Raw genomic sequence first — 16,049 nt, 5'->3', positions numbered from 1 at the left:
TGTTGATGAGGTAAAGTGTCAGATTTATTGCATTTCTGTTTGTGACCGCTTTCTGTGCATTCCCAATATTAGGATCACAGCGGTGACACCATGCCACCAGTATTCCCAAACTCCAGTTTGATGCTGAATGGACGGCCTTTGGAATACCATCGTTTGCCCAGGGTGAAATTTGAATTCTAAGAAAGCCTGGAATCGGAAAGAAAGCCAAATGGTGACCATGTCACCCGAGTCAATGGGAAAATACAAAAACAGCTTGTTCACGAGTGACAAGGCATCTGTCACCTTTCCATGGTCTGGCCGACATGAGATCCCAGACCCACTGTGTTCTGAAGTGTCTTTAGCAAGCTATTGAATGGGCAGTTGGGGATAGGGACTCATTGCTGACCCTTACCAGAAAGTAATACGTGTAACAAAACCTCACAACAACTATATCAATTAAATGTAATTGTTGCGCAGTTCCTGATGTCATTTCAAGTATTTCATGTGAATATTCTAAAATGCACTTTGAGTGATGTTGAACCGTCTAAACGGACTACAATATAAATTAGTGGGACATTCAGAGTAGGAGAAAGTGAGGACTGCAGATGCTGGAGATCCGAGCTGAAAATGTGTTGCTGGAAAAGTGCAGCAGGTCAGGCAGCATCCAAGGAGCAGGAAAATCGACATTTCAGGCATAAGCAACACATTTTCAGCAGCGACATTCAGAGTAGATCCAGTTCAACATTGAAGTTTAATTGCAGAATTTTCAGCACTGCATATTTAACCTAAATAAAAGTTTTAAATTGTGTTTATCATTCAGAAATAAATAAATTCTGTTGCAATTCGTCTTCATAAATTGGTATTCACTTCTGAAAATGGTCACCATTCTTAAAATAAACTTGTTTCGATTTGAATCTTACCAACAAATCACTTCTTTCATCTGGCTTTGCTGTCCCCATCACTTCATTGAAACCAATTAAGCATTTATGTAAATAAACACAGAAATAGAATTCTCAGAATAAATTACAGAACAACAAAACCGCAATTTATATTTCCCCACAAGCACAGCACACGAATTGTGGAAAAAATGCAAATAACTCAATGGATTCCAATACTAATTGATGTTAGGACTTTTTAATACATAATTTGTATAATTGTTGAATGACAGAGGTATCAATTGTCATGTTTAGTCAAAAAAAAACTATAATTAAGTGATACATTGGCACAGCTAATATTTCTGTCTCTCTTCCCCTCCTGCCTCCCCCCATTTTCCTTTATATCTGATGCCTTGTTTTGCCTCTCCACAATCGGACAACGTTTTCCTTAATAACATGAAGCCAACACCTCACCAACATATGCTCTCAGCCAAATTCATCCATTTCTTTCGAGAGATTTGAGTCAGTACAACCAGATTTTCTCAAAAATCTGTCCGAGTATTGAGTGATCTGGAAATGCTTGATCGGAAAGACTTTACTGTGATAGTGTTTTCATTGTAACTCAGCAGTATTATTCTTGGCTGAGGAATGTTTAATGGTTAGGTGCAATGCATATTTAGTCTAGAATGAACTTTTACTGCACATCTCATGGAATGTTTAATATTGTAGAGGGTGATTTATTCTGTGTCGACTCTGTGTTGTACCTGCTCTGGGAGGGTTTTTTTTAGGGAACCCTGGATGCAGCTCTATACTGTGTCTAAACCAAAATGTATTTGACATGTTTGCATTGGACAGCACAATATAGAGGGAGATTTACCCAGCACATTACATGAGCTGTACAATCACAGAAAACATTTGATGTAGCCGTGTAAAGGGACTTGAACTCCTACCCACTGTCTTTCTGATTTTGAAATGCTTGATACCAGAATAAAAAGGGAACAACACGATGCATCGAAACTTTGTTATACAAGTAGGTTATCATCTACAGGCACAGACATACATACACACATAAGCAAATCATCTATGAACGACCCTTGCAGTGTTTAATGGATAAGTGCTGAGAGAGATTTAATATGCAATGTGTGTATTCCATGCAATGCATACCGACAATGCGTTTGATATGGTAGTTTAAATGTAGTTTTGATCTGTCTTTAACCTTTTCTGTGATAGCTGTGGTTGTGTTTGACAAATATTCAACAGAACTGGAGGAATTTAAATGCAGTCACTGCATTAGAGGCAGAATGCAATGCCATCAAACAGGGAGAAAGGCGATCCCTGTCTTTTTTCATGACGAGGAGGCATTGAAGCAGCTGGGCTTGAAACATGAAATGGAGGTTAATTGAAATGAGGCCGAGATAATTCTGAAAAGACTAACTTAGAGCCAAGGTGAATGATAGGGAACCAGAAGCAGCCTGTTCAGCCAATGGGGTTTGGTCTGCCAAACCATGACATCATGGCTGAACTGATAATCCTCACCTCCACTTTCCAGCGTTTTAACTGTCAGCATTGATTCAATTACCAATCAAAATCTGTCCATTTCCGCCTTCAAAATACTGAATGACCCAACCTCGACAGTTTTCTGTGGTAAAGAATTCCACAAATTCACTACATTCTGGGAGACAAAATTCTCTTCTGCTCGAAATTTGTGACCTCTAATTCAGAGATTCTACTCCCTGGTCCGAAACTCTCCCACAAGGGGAAACAACATTTCTGCATTTACACCATCAAGTTTCCTGAAAATAATAGATGTTTCAGAATGTCAGTACTGAATCTTCTATGTTCTAATGAGTATAGGCCCAAACGACTCAATCTCTACTCTCAAGACAGTCCCTCCATCTTTAGGATCAGTCGACTGAACCTCGTGTGGATTGTCTCTCTGTCCAGTGTACCTTTTCTTTGTGATATGAGTCCCAAGAACAGGTCACAGTATTCCAGCTGTGGTAAGAATACAGCTTCTTTTCAGTTTTAACAAACATTATAGTCATACAGATATCCAGCACAGAAACAGACCCTTCGGTCCAACTGCACTGACCAGATATCCCAATCTGACTGAGTACCATTTGCCAAACATTTGGCCAATCTTCCACTAAATGTGACCTGTTCATACAACTTTTAAACGCAGTAATTGAACCAGCCTCCACCACTACCGCTGGCAGCTTTTCCCACACATACATGTGAAAAGGTTACCCCTCAGGTTCTTTTCAAACGTATCTCCTCTCACGTTAAACCGCTATCCTCTCGTTTTGGACTCTCCCGCTCGAGGAAAAAGGCCTTCGCTATTCACCATATCAATGCCCTGCATGATTTTATAAGTCTTGTCCAGGCTACTCCTTAGCCTCCTTTTCTCTCACTGCAGGGAAAAGAGAAGCCCCAGCCTATTCAGCCTCAGCTTATACCTTAAACACTCCAGTTCCAGCATCATTCTTGGAAATCTTTTCTACATCCTCTTAAGTTTCACAAAATTCTTCATAGAAACGGTCAGCCAGATTTGTCTATAATAATTCTAAACGTGGCCTCACAAATGTTCTGTACAGCTGAGACATGACACCTCGACTCCGACACTTAACATTATGACCAATGAATGAAAGAGTGCCAAACACCTTTTTCCCCACCCTGTCTCCCTGCAACTCCACTTTCAAGGAATGATGCATCTGCACCCTTTGGTTTCTTTGCTCAGCAACACCCCCCAAGGCCCAGCCATTAATTATATAAGTCCTGTCCTGGTTTGCCTTACAAAAATGTAACACCTACATTTATTTAATGAATCATGGGTTCATGAAAGGCAAGTCATCTTTAACTGATTTATTGGAATTCTTTGAGGTTATAATGAGCGTGGTAGACAATGGGGAACTGGTGAACGTGGTGTATCTGGATTTCCAAAAGGCATTCAGCAAGGTGCTGCACAAAAGGCTGCTGCATAAGATAAAGATTCACAGTGTTCCGGGCAATGCATTAGCATGGACAGAAGAATGGTTAACTAACAGAACGCAAAAATTAGGGATAAATGGGTGTTTTTCTGGTTGACACTCAGTGGCTAGTGATGTGTCTCAGGGATCAGTGTTGAGAATGCAACTGTTGACAATTGTTGGGACTGCAATTGTTTACAATTCAGGGAGATTGCTTCGAGTTAGAGACCAAGTGTAGTGTGTTGTAGTTCACAGAAGCCACTTAAATGAGTGATGGAGCAAAGTGTGCAGAAGGATATAGATAGGCTAAGGCAGTGGGCAAGGGTCTGGCAGATGGAGTATAATGTTAGTAAACATGAGGTCATCCATTTTGGTAGGAATAATAACAAAGTGGACTACTTTAAAATGGTGAAAAATTACAGAATGCTGCTGTGCAGGGGGACCTGGGTGTTCCTGTGCATGAAACACAAAAGTCTGGTTTGCAAGTCCAGTAGCTAATTAGGAAGACAAATGGAATAATGTCCTTCATTGCCAGTGGATAGAGTTTAAAATTAGGACTTTTTGCTGCAGCTGTATAGGGCTCTGGTTTGGCCACGCCTGGAGTACTCTGTACACTTTTCATCGCCTTACATGAGATGGCACTGGGGTGGGATTTGCTGAGGAGTTTGACTACGTTGATTCTGGAAATGAGGGGGTTGGCTTATGAGCAGACTGGGAATATACTCATTGGAATTCAGAAGAATGGGGGAGGGGATTGTAAAATTATAAATGCGATAGATAAGACAGAAGGAGGGAGGCTCAAAGTTTGGGAGAAGATTTGTAGCTCGGGTGCTCGTTGTTGTGGTTCTGTTAGCCGAGCTGGGAATTTGTGTTGCAGACGTTTCGTCCCCTGTCTAGGTGACATCCTCAGTGCTTGGGAGCCTCCTGTGAAGCGCTTCTGCGATGTTTCCTCTGGCATTTATAGTGGTTTGTATCTGCCGCTTCCGGTTATCAGTTCTAGCTGTCCGCTGCAGTGGCCGGTATATTGGGTCCAGGTCGATGTGCTTATTCATTGAATCTGTGGATGAATGCCATGCCTCTAGGAATTCCCTGGCTGTTCTCTGTTTGGCTTGTCCCAATAGTAGTGTTGTCCCAGTCGAACTCATGTTGCTTGTCATCTGCGTGTGTGGCTACTAAGGATAGCTGGTCAAGCCAACGTCTTGTGAATCTCTGGAATCCCCTGCCGAGTGAAGCAGCTGAGGCTAACCTGTTGAATGATTTAAAGGTGAAGATAGATTTGTGAAGAGTAAAGGAATGAAGGGTTATAGTGAGCAGTGGGTAAGTGGAGCCTCAGTCCATTGAAAGATGATCCATGATGTTATTGAAAGGCAGAGCTGACTCATGGAGTCAGATGGCCTACTCCTGATTGCATTTCTTATGTTCGGATGTTGTTATGTTTTAACAGGCCTCCAATTCAAAAAGTAATGTTCTCTAACTCCTAAATAAAAACGGAAAGAACTGTGGATGCTGTGTATCAGAAACAAAAGCAGAAACTGCTGGAAATGCTCAGAAGGTCTGGCAGCATCTCTGGTGTGAAAGGCTCACCAGTTTATGGTTCCCTTGTTTTTCCATACAACTTTCTTCAATAATGCTGCCACATTAGTCACTCTTCAGTCTTCTGGCATCTCATCTATGATTATCAACGATACAAATATCTCAGCAAGGGGACCATGAATCTCTTCCCTAGCTTCCCACAAAGTTCTGGGAAATACCTATTCAGGTCTCCTGGATTTATTTCCATTTTTCTTCTTTAAGACCTCCAACACCTCCTTTTCTGTAAAATAAACTCATTTTAATATCACATTATTTATTTCCCAAGTTTCTTAGCTTCCATGCTCCTGTCTACTGTAAATATTGATGCAAAATATTTCCTTAGTGTCTCTGCCATCTCCTGTGGTTACATGCTGGAAAGCCATGTTGATCTTTAAGGCCTGTATTCTCTCCTTAGTTATTCTTTTAAACTTAAAATAATTTTAGAATCTTTTCGGATTCTCTTTAATTCTATTTGCCAAAGCAATTTCATGTCGCTTTTTTCCCTCATGATTTCCTGTTTAAGTATACTCCTACTGCCCTTATACCCTTCTCAGGATCACTCAATCCCAGCTGTCTATATCTGATGAATGCTCCCTTCTTTGTCTGGACAGGAGTTGCAATTTCCCTCATCATTGAGCTTTTCCCACACCTTGCCCTTCACACAAACAGAAACATACCATCACTGAACTCTCATTGTCTCATTCTTAAAGGCCTCCCACTTGTCAGCCATCCCTTTACCTGTGAATAACCTCCCCCAACCAACTTCTCAATGTCTAATACCATCGAAACTGGCCACACTCTAATTTGAAACTTTCATTTTTAAATCAATGTTATCCTTTCTCATCATTATTATTAAACCAATAGAATTATGATCACTTTCCCTGAAGCCTGCCCCTATGGACACCTCAGTCACTTGCCCTGCCTTGGTTCCCAACAGAAGGTCAAGTGTTGCGAACTGTCTCGTAGGTGCATCCACATATTGAATAACAACGGTTTCTTGTACACACTTAACCAATTTCTCCACATTCCAAGATCTTAACACTATCCCAAACTCTGTTTGGAAAGTTAAAATTCCCTACCGTTTTCCTTTTTTCTTACAGATAGCATAATCGCTTGTAAATTTCCCATTGACTATTAGGAGGCCCATTTTACAATCCCAGCAAGGTCATCACCTCTTTCTTATTTTTAAGTTTCATCCATATAACTTCACTGGGCAGTCTCCAAGACGTATCCTCTCTACATCCAGCTGTAATGTTCTTTCTAACCAAAAACATCACTCCATCTCCTGTCTTGCTCCTCTGTCTATACATTCTATAGCATCTATCTCCTGGAACATTAAGCTGCCAGTCCTGTTCATCCCTGAGCCACATTTCTGTAATGGTAATGATATCCTTGTCCCACATTCCCATCTATGCCCCATGTTCATCTGTCTCACATGTCTGGCCTCTTGCATCGAAGTAAATGCAATTTCGCAGTCTTACCTCGCTCTTGCCAAGCTGTTGTCTGCCTCGACCCCTAGAATTGCTCACTGCATCTCACCTCAAACATTTCTCTTTTCTCACTATCTTGTTGTTTCCCACCATTCCACTTACTAGTTTAAAACCTTCAGCATACTGCTAGCAAATTTCCCCACAAGAATATCGGTCCCCTTCCAATTCAGCTCCCTCTTATACAGGTCATTTCTATCCCTGAAGAGATCCCAGTGATTGAAAAATGGTAATCCTAATCCCTGCAGCAGCTCCTCAGCCACACATTAGCTGCTCTATCTGACTGTTCCTAATCTCAATATTCCATTAGTTTTTAAACAAACCCCAACATGACATTTGCCATCCTTATTGACAGTTGAAATTAAAAGCTAACTTTTTGTGGTTCGGAGATGCTGACTCCTTGTAGATTTCTGAATTCAATCTCTATCTTGCCTGTTAAAATGCATAACTTCACTGTTTATGTCTGTGCTTATTTATTTAATCCACATTACATTATTATGCAAAGCTCCTTGTTCACTCTCTTGTCCTATCTGTATCCCTCCACAAACTTCTTTTTGTGTCATACTCACCACTTGTCTCTGCTCCAATTTTTGAGTCATTCGCAAACTTACCTACAATATACTCACTTTCCTCATCTAAGTCATCAAAATACTTTGTAATTTTTTTTTGTCCCCAGAACAGATTTATGTGATACTCCACAGATTGACATTCTGTAAAATAAAACTCTTAATCAAACTTTTCTGATTGGGATTTCAAAGATCCTCTCTCCGTGTTAATACAGTACCTCCAAAGCCAAGGCTCCTATCTTATTCAGTATTCTTATGCATGGGTGCTATCAAACATCTTCAGAAAATCAAAACATATTACAATTATGGTTTCCTCCATTTTCTCCAAGAATTCCAATACTTTTATCAGGCAAGATTTCCATTTTATAAAACCATTCTCAGTTTTCTGCTGTAACATCCTTTTTTAAACACTCAACCATTTTTTTCAATAAATGATGTTAAACTAAGTAGCCTCAGTCAATCTTTTGTGTGCCTTAATTTTTGTGAGTGAAGGTGTTGGGTGAAGGGTCTACTATCAGCCCTCACTTCCAACTGCTGGAGAAGCACTGTCATCTACTGTGAAAAACTCAACAAAATGTATCTATGTTCATTTACTGAGAAAACAATTCCACAAATGTTCTAGCTCATCACCTTTTGCTGGCGGTCCCAGATTTTACGAAGCAATTCATTGAAAGTCGACAAGGCTAATTAGCATCCAACCAAGATCAATATTTGAGCAGAAATATCTCAATACCTGGTCACGTATTTTTGCTCATCTCTTTTTAGGACATTAGCTTCGACAATGTGGAGTCTGTGTGGGTGGAGCTATGAAATACCAAAGGACAAAAACATTAGTGGGTGTCATACAGAGACGCCCAGACTGCAGTGGTCATGTTGGAATAGTATTAAACAGGAAATTCGACGATGCCCTCCACCGCATCTCCTCCACTTCCCGCTCCTCCGCCCTTGAGCCCCGCCCCTCCAATCGCCACCAGGACAGAACCCCACAGGCCCTCACCTACCACTCCACCAATCTCCATATACATCGTATCATCCGTCGTCATTTCCGCCACCTCCAAACGGACCCCACCCCACCACCAGGGATATATTTCCCTCCCCTCCCCTATCAGCGTTCCGAAAAGACCACTCCCTCTGAGACTCCCTCGTCAGGTCCACACCCCCCACCAACCCAACCTCCATATGGGCGGCACGGTGGCACAGTGGTTAGCACTGCTGCCTCAGAGCACCAGAGACCCGGGTTCAATTCCCACCTCAGGTGACTGTCTGTGTGGAATTTGCACGTTCTCCCCGTGTCTGCGTGGGTTTCCTCCGGGTACTCTGGTTTCCTCCCACAGTCCAAAAATGTGCAGGTCAGGTGAATTGGCCATGCTAAATTGCCCATAGTGTAGGGGAATGGGTCTGGGTGGGTTGCGCTTCGGCGGTTCGGTGTGGACTTGTTGGGCCGAAGGGCCTGTTTCCACACTGTAAAGTAATCTGAATCTGAAAAAATCACTCCTGGCATCTTCCCCTGCAACCGCAAGAAATGCAAAACTTGAGCCCACACCTCCCCCCTCACTTCCCTCCAAGGCCCCAAGAGATCCTTCCACAAATTCACCTGCACCTCCACACACACCATTTACTGCATCCGCTGCACCCGATGTGCCCTCCTCTATATTGGGGAGACAGTCCGCCTACTTGCGGGACGTTTCAGAGAACACCTTTGGGACACCCGGACCAACCAACCTAACCACCCTGTGGCTCAACACTTCAACTCCCCCTCCCACTCCACCAAGGACATGCAGGTCCTTGGACTCCTCCATCACCAGACCATAGCAACACGACGGCTGGAGGAAGAGCGCCTCATCTTCCGCTTAGGAACCCTCAAACCACAAGGGATGAACTCAGATTTCTCCAGTTTCCGCATTTCCCCTCCCCCCACCGTTTCTCAGTCCCAACCCTCAAAATCAGCACCGCCTTCCTAACCTGCAATCTTCTTCCTCACCTCTCCGCCCCCACCCCCACTCCGGCCTATCACCCTCACCTTGTCCTCCTTCTACCTATCGCATTTCCAACGACCCTCCCCAAGTCCCTCCTCCCTACCTTTTATCTTCGCCTGCTGGACAAACTTTCCGCATTCCTGAAGAAGGGCTCACGCCCGAAACATCGATTCTCCTGCTCCTTGGATGCTGCCTGACCTACTGCGCTTTTCCAGCAACACATTTTCAACTCTGATCTCCAGCATCTGCTGTCCTCACTTTCTCCTTAAACAGGAAATTAGCCAAGCTAATGATATGGAGACATCTGTGATCATGGGTGATTTTATTCGGCATCCAGATTGGACAAATCAGATTAGCCACAATGTCTTCTTGGGCGAATTCCTGGCCTACACATGGGATGGTTTTCTTAACCAACATGTGGATGAACCAACTAGAGAGCAGGCCATCTGAGACTGGGTACTGTGTAATGAGAAGGGAATCATTGCCAATCTAGCGGCGTGTGACTCCTTGGGGAAGACCGAGCATGACATGATACAGCTTTTTTATCAGGATGGAGAGTGAGCCAGCTGATTTGGAGACTAGGGTGCTGAATTTTAATAAAGGAAACTATGAAGGTACATAAGGCATGAGTTGGCATTGATAGATTAGTGGAAGTTGCTTAAAGGTGCGATAGTAGATAGGCATTGGCAAATATTCAATGAAATCATGGGGGAACTGCAACAACTATTTGTTCCTGTCTGGTACAAAAACAAAATGGGTAACAGGGCCAATCCATGGCTTATAAAGGAAATTAGACAGTATCCAATTGAAGGAAGAAGCATAGAGATTGGCCAAGAAGAATAATAGGTCTGATGTTTGAGAGCAGTTTCGAATTCAGCAAAGAAGGACCAAGGGATTGATTAAGATGGGGAAAACACAGTAAAAAGGAAGTAAGCTTGCAGGGAACATGAAGACTGACGCTACAAGGTTCTACAGAACGTGAAGAGAAAGAGATTGGTGAAGACAAATGTAGGTCCCTACAGATATAAATGGGGAAATGGATGACAAAGGACAAAGGAACAGCTGAGCAACTGAATACATACTTTAGTTTTGTCTTCACAAAAAAAGACAGTTGTACAGGATGTTGGTCAGGCTGCAGTTGGAGCATGTGTTCAGTATTGGTCACCTTGCTCAAGGAAGGATGTTATTAAACTGGAAAGAGTGCAGAAGAAATTTATAAGGATGTTGCTCGCACTCAATGGTCTGAGTTATAAGGAGAGGCTGAACAAGCGAGAACTTCTTTTCTTGGCAGTCTAGGGGACTGAGAGGGGACCTTACAGAACTGTACAAAATTATGAGAGGCATACACTCAGTCTTTTTTGCCAGGGTTGGGGAATCGAGGATTAGATGGCATTAGTTTAAGGTTAGCGGGGAAAAGTACAAAAGGGAACCTGAGGGGCAATTTGTTTACACAGAGGCTGGCACGTGTATGCAATGAGCTGCCAGCGGAAGTGGTTGAGGTGGGTACGTTAACAACATTTAAAGGCATTTTGACAAATACATGGATAGGATGTGGACCAAATGCAGGGAAATGGGGTTAGCATGGGTGGACAATTTGGTCAGTATGGACCACTTTGGGTCAAACGACATGTCTCGGTGCTTTAGGACTCTCTGACTTGAAGATACAAATCAAGTACCAGAAATCCTGGAGAATGCAAGATTTAGTGAGAGGGAAGAACTGAGGGAGGTCAATATTAGTAGAGAAATGGTGCTGGGAAATTGAGGGGATTGAACCTGATAAATCCTCAGGGCCTGATAAATCTGCATCCCAGAGCACTTAAGGAAGTCGTTCTAGAAATAGTGGATGGGTTTGGTTGTCAGGATTCTTTAGATTTTGGTGCAGTCGTGCAGATTGGAGGGCAGCTACTGCCACTCCAACACTCAGAAAGACAGATACAGAGAAAGGGAATTCGAGACCAGTAAGCTTCAGATCAGCAGTGGGGAAAATTCTCAAATCCTTTACCCTTTATGACAGAGCATTGAGAAAGCCGTGGCAAAATCAAACAAAGTCAGCATGGAGTTATGGAGGGGAAATCACGCTTGACAAATCTATTGGAATTCTGTGAAGATGTAACTATCAGAGTTGACAAAGGGGAACTGGTCAATATGGTATATTTGTACTTGCAGAAAACATTTGACAATGCCCCATTTAAGAGGTCACTGTACAGCATTAAAGCACATGGGATTGGGGTAAGTGTACTGAGATAAATGGAAAACTGGTTGGCAGAGAAGGAACAGAGGAGGGCTGAAGGGGCCCGTGTCAAATAGGCAGACAGTAACTAGTGGGGTGCCACAGGGACTCCAGCTATTAACAATATATATTAATGATTTGGATGAAGGAATAAAATGTAACATCTCAAGGTTTGCAGATGATACCAAGTTGGGTGGAAGGGTGAACTGTGACGAGGATGCAGAGACCCTATGGCATGATCTGGACAGATTGGGTGAGCGGGCCAATCAATGGCAGATGCAGTTTATTTTAGATAAATGTCAGGTTATTCACTTTGGAAACAAAAGGAAGGTGGTGGATTACTACCTGACTGGCTGCAAATTGGGAGAGGGGAGTGTGCTGCAGGGCCCACATGTCCTTGTGCACCAGTCGCTGAAGGTACGCATGCAGGTGCAGCAGGCAGTCAAGAAGGCAAATGTTATATTGACCTTCATTGAGAGATGTTTCGAGTACAGGATCAGGGATGGTTTGTTATAGTTGTACAGGGCCTTGGTGAGGCCACACCTCAAACACTGTGTGCAGTTTTGGTCTCCTTTTCCGAGGAAGGATGCTCTTGCTCTGGAGGGAGTACAGCGATGGTTTACCTGACTGATTCCGAGGATGGTGGAACGAACATATGAGGACAGGCTGTCTAGCTTAGGATTGTTTTCGCTGGAGTTTAAACGAATGGGAGGGGATCTCATTCTAACAGGACGAGACAGGGTAGATACAGGGAGGATGCTCCTGATGGTCAGTGTGTCCAGAATCAGGGGACACAGACTGAGAATTCGGGGTGGATCATGTAGGATGGAGATGAGGAGACATTTCTTCACCTAAAGAGTGATGAGCCTGTGGAATTCATTACCACAGGAACTTGTTAATGCCAAAGCATTGAATGTATTGAAGACGCGGCTACATGTAGCATTTAGAGCAAATAGGACCAAAGGTCATGGGGAGTAAACAGGGCGAGGCTGTTGAGCTGGATGATGATGAATGGCAGAGCAGGCTCAAAGGGCTGAATGGCCTCCTCCTGCTCCTATCCTCAATGTTTAAGAGGATATTGCCCTGAGAAAACCGTGGACATTAGTGCTTTCCCATTTACCTCAAAATATCACTCATCACCCCACCCGAAAAATAATGTGGAGACATAACCTCTCAAATTTCAATGACACAGCTCCTCCCAAGAGTCAAGGTGTGATGGTTGGGGTGCACCTTTGTTCATTCTTAACACAGGATGTCATTTTGTTCTGTGAGTGCTTGTGTGTGACTGTATTTGTGTGTCTGTATTTGTGTGTGTGTGTGTGCATGTGTATTTGTGTGTGTGTCTGTGTGTGTGTGTGTGTATGTCTGTGCATATCCATGGCTATGTGTCTGTCTCTGTGTGTGTGTGTGTGTGTGTGTGTGTGTGAGTGTGAATGCGAGTATGAGTGTGTGTCGCGCGCGCGCGCGCAGATGTACATTTCTGTGTCCGTGGCATTTTGAAGCACATCATATTTCCTTGAAACTACTTTCTTTGTCAGAGGCCACCAGCATGCTCCAGTTGCTGGAAGGTGCTCTGATGTATTTCAGATTGCGTGCCTCTATGCAATGTAACTTTGCTGCTTGACGAAGATACTAATTCATAACAGACAGCTTTTATCACCAGTTTCTCACTAACACTTACAGAGTGTCATTTTATGCCTTTAGCTTTAGCGTCTAAGGTGAAGTCTGGTCACCCTGATAGCTCATGGCAAACCAATGGAAATCTTCCCATTCATTTCTCTCAGCCAATAGGGACTCTCTCCATATATAGTCGATGTTCAGGGCTGTCATACCATTCTTCAGCATTCCTGAAGCGGACCCTTTGGTCCATCACTAGCTGCCTGGCTGTAGGAATCTCACCATGCAGGAAGTAAATTCACACGTCACATGCTTCCATTCTGTTGACATGTCCAAGACACACTTGTTAGATGATTTAGGAACTCTCCATTTGAGAGGACACAGAATTCAAGAATTTGTCATGTCACTTCCAAATCTCAGCATTCCAACTGGGATACCCTCACCCACATCTCAATTAACCCAACAACCCCTGCAGGTCTCCATACAACAGCCTTTTCACTCCTCCCTCTGCATGTTCCAGGACCACAAAACTCCTTGCAAGTGCATCTGTACCCCTCAGCTTACTTCAGACCAGACAAGACATCCGAGGGAAAAGGAGAAGGTGAGGACTGCAGATCAGAGACAAAAAGTGTGGCGCTGGAAAACCACAGCAGGTCAGGCAGTATATCCAAGGAGTAGGACAGTCAACGTTTCGGGCATAAGCCTTTCATGGAGTTTCCTGCCCAAAACACCGACTTCTCGGTCAGGAGTGAAGACTATTGTTGGGACAAGGTCTGCTGTTGGAATTGGGCAGTAAAAATCAATAACTTCGTCTTCATTCTAATAGAGGGCAATAATTCAACATTCTTGTGGATGGATTATCTCATGTTCTAAATAAAATACAATGATCATCACTGCTATGTGAATCATGAAAGAATTGGAAAACATTAACGGAGAGGTAACAAGGTCATAAAGTCACCAATTGAAACAGGAGAAGAAATCAAAGAATACAGAAAAGCAAGTTGAAGCAGAATTATCAGAGCCCACATTTGATTGAATGGCTCAGACAAAACAAGAACAGATGGAGAACTAATGGATATTTTTAGTTCAGAGAAATGAACTCAGCTACAACAGAAAGATGAAAAACTGAAGCAATTGCATTGAAAAGCAAAGACAGAAGAAGAATCTGAGTGCATTCCCAAATGTTACTAACTTAAACATGATGTCTTGATGAGACATTCAGGCAGATGGGAACGTGGGACTTAAAGAAAGGAGGTGTGGCAGGTAGCACATCAGTCACCTGTGGGTCATTGTGGGAGTGAGAAGAACTCCCGGCAAAATACAAAAACATTTTTACTGGCCTGGACTTCATTTAGGTGGAGATGAAAATTGCCAGAAATGTCACACATGTCATGTAACCGGAAAACTTCAGGCAACAATAAAACCGGCAACTTTAATGCCCATCCCTGCATTTGAGGAACCTTTTACAAGGGTCTTACTTGATTGTGTAGGACCCCTACACAAAACAACAAGTGGTTATCAGTATTTGTTAACAATGATAGATGCGTCCATTTGATATTCACAGGCCATTCTATTTGTGCAATACCACTGCTAGAAAGATTGTAGAAGAGGTACACCAATGTTTAACTCGATACAGACCACCCACAATCAGGTCAAGGGTCAAATTTTACATCAAATGTATGCATGGAAGGTATGGGTAGCTAATCGGAGGAGAAAGTGAGGACTGCAGATGCTGAAGATCAGAGCTGAAAACATGTGGCTGGAAAAGCGCAGCAGGTCAGGCAGCATCCAAGGAACAGGGGAATCGACGTTTCGGGCATAAGCCCTTCTTCAGGAAGAAGGAAGATTCCTGAAGAAGGGCTTATGCCTGAACCGTCGATTCTCCTGTTCCTTGGATGCTGCCTAACCTACTGCGCTTTTCCAGCAACACATTTTCAGCATGGGGAGCTTATCACCTGCTTACCAACAAGCATGGTAAGGGAGTGTTCGAAAGGTGGCGTTAAACTTTAAAGACCATTAGTGAGCTTAGAGAAGACCATATCGAGGGCTTATTGTCAAGACAATCCAAACGACTGGATAAAGGAATTCCATTTGTACATCAATGAGTTTTGGGGCATGAGCTGAGAGGACCACTGAAAATAAATAAGGAGAAATTAGTGAGTCAGAGTTCAACGACCACATATTTGAACTGTGAATGATTAAATTGAGAGGGGGTGTTGGCTCCAATTATGCAATATCCTTACACACTTACGCCAAAGAAAGTTGGCATATGTTCAAAGACAGACTGAACGGATGTTCCAAAAACAACAGCATCAAAGAGAGTTGCAGCAACTGGAGCTCAGCCATAGTAATGGTGCCAAAGCCAGATGGTACCCATGATTGTGTGCAGACTGTTGCAAAGTGAATGCGGTTGCAGAGTCTGATTCATATCCGATTCCACATTGGGAAGACTGTATTGAAAAAGGTAGGACAAGCAACTTAGATTTGTAATTTATACTTGCTCAGAGGATACTGGCAGGTACCTTTATCCGAAGGAGTGAAGACTATTTTGGCTTTTGTAACACTGAACGGAATTTACTAACTTAAAGTCATGCCAGTTGGTATGGAAAATGTGCCAGCCACATTTCAAAGGGTAAGCAATCAAGTTATTCCTGGGTTATCCAATTGTATGATGTACATCGACAAACTTGTGCTCTTTTAGTCACACAGGGAAGGAACATTTGCAGCCTTTATTGGAACTATTTAATTGACTTTGGGAGGCAGGCTGGTGATAAACGTGGC

General features: G+C 43.0%; 1 gene segment (V, D, J or C); it reads right to left on the bottom strand.

Moving 5' to 3' along the window:
* LOC122546106 (Ig heavy chain C region, secreted form-like) overlaps window positions 1-15,646 on the bottom strand; it is a 47,286-nt gene extending 31,640 nt beyond the window's left edge. Inside the window, exons 1-3 of the C gene segment in view lie at window positions 15,520-15,646; window positions 15,232-15,400; window positions 900-940 (exon numbers count right to left, since the gene is read on the bottom strand).
* Window positions 15,647-16,049: the final 403 nt, after the last annotated feature.

Source organism: Chiloscyllium plagiosum, unplaced genomic scaffold, assembly GCF_037043375.1.
Source record: "Chiloscyllium plagiosum isolate Xiang-an unplaced genomic scaffold, Cpla_swu_hap1 HiC_scaffold_45, whole genome shotgun sequence".
In the NCBI taxonomy this organism is placed as follows: domain Eukaryota; kingdom Metazoa; phylum Chordata; class Chondrichthyes; order Orectolobiformes; family Hemiscylliidae; genus Chiloscyllium; species Chiloscyllium plagiosum.
Note: the sequence above shows the minus strand (reverse complement) of the source record. Positions and strands in the feature narration are given on the sequence as shown.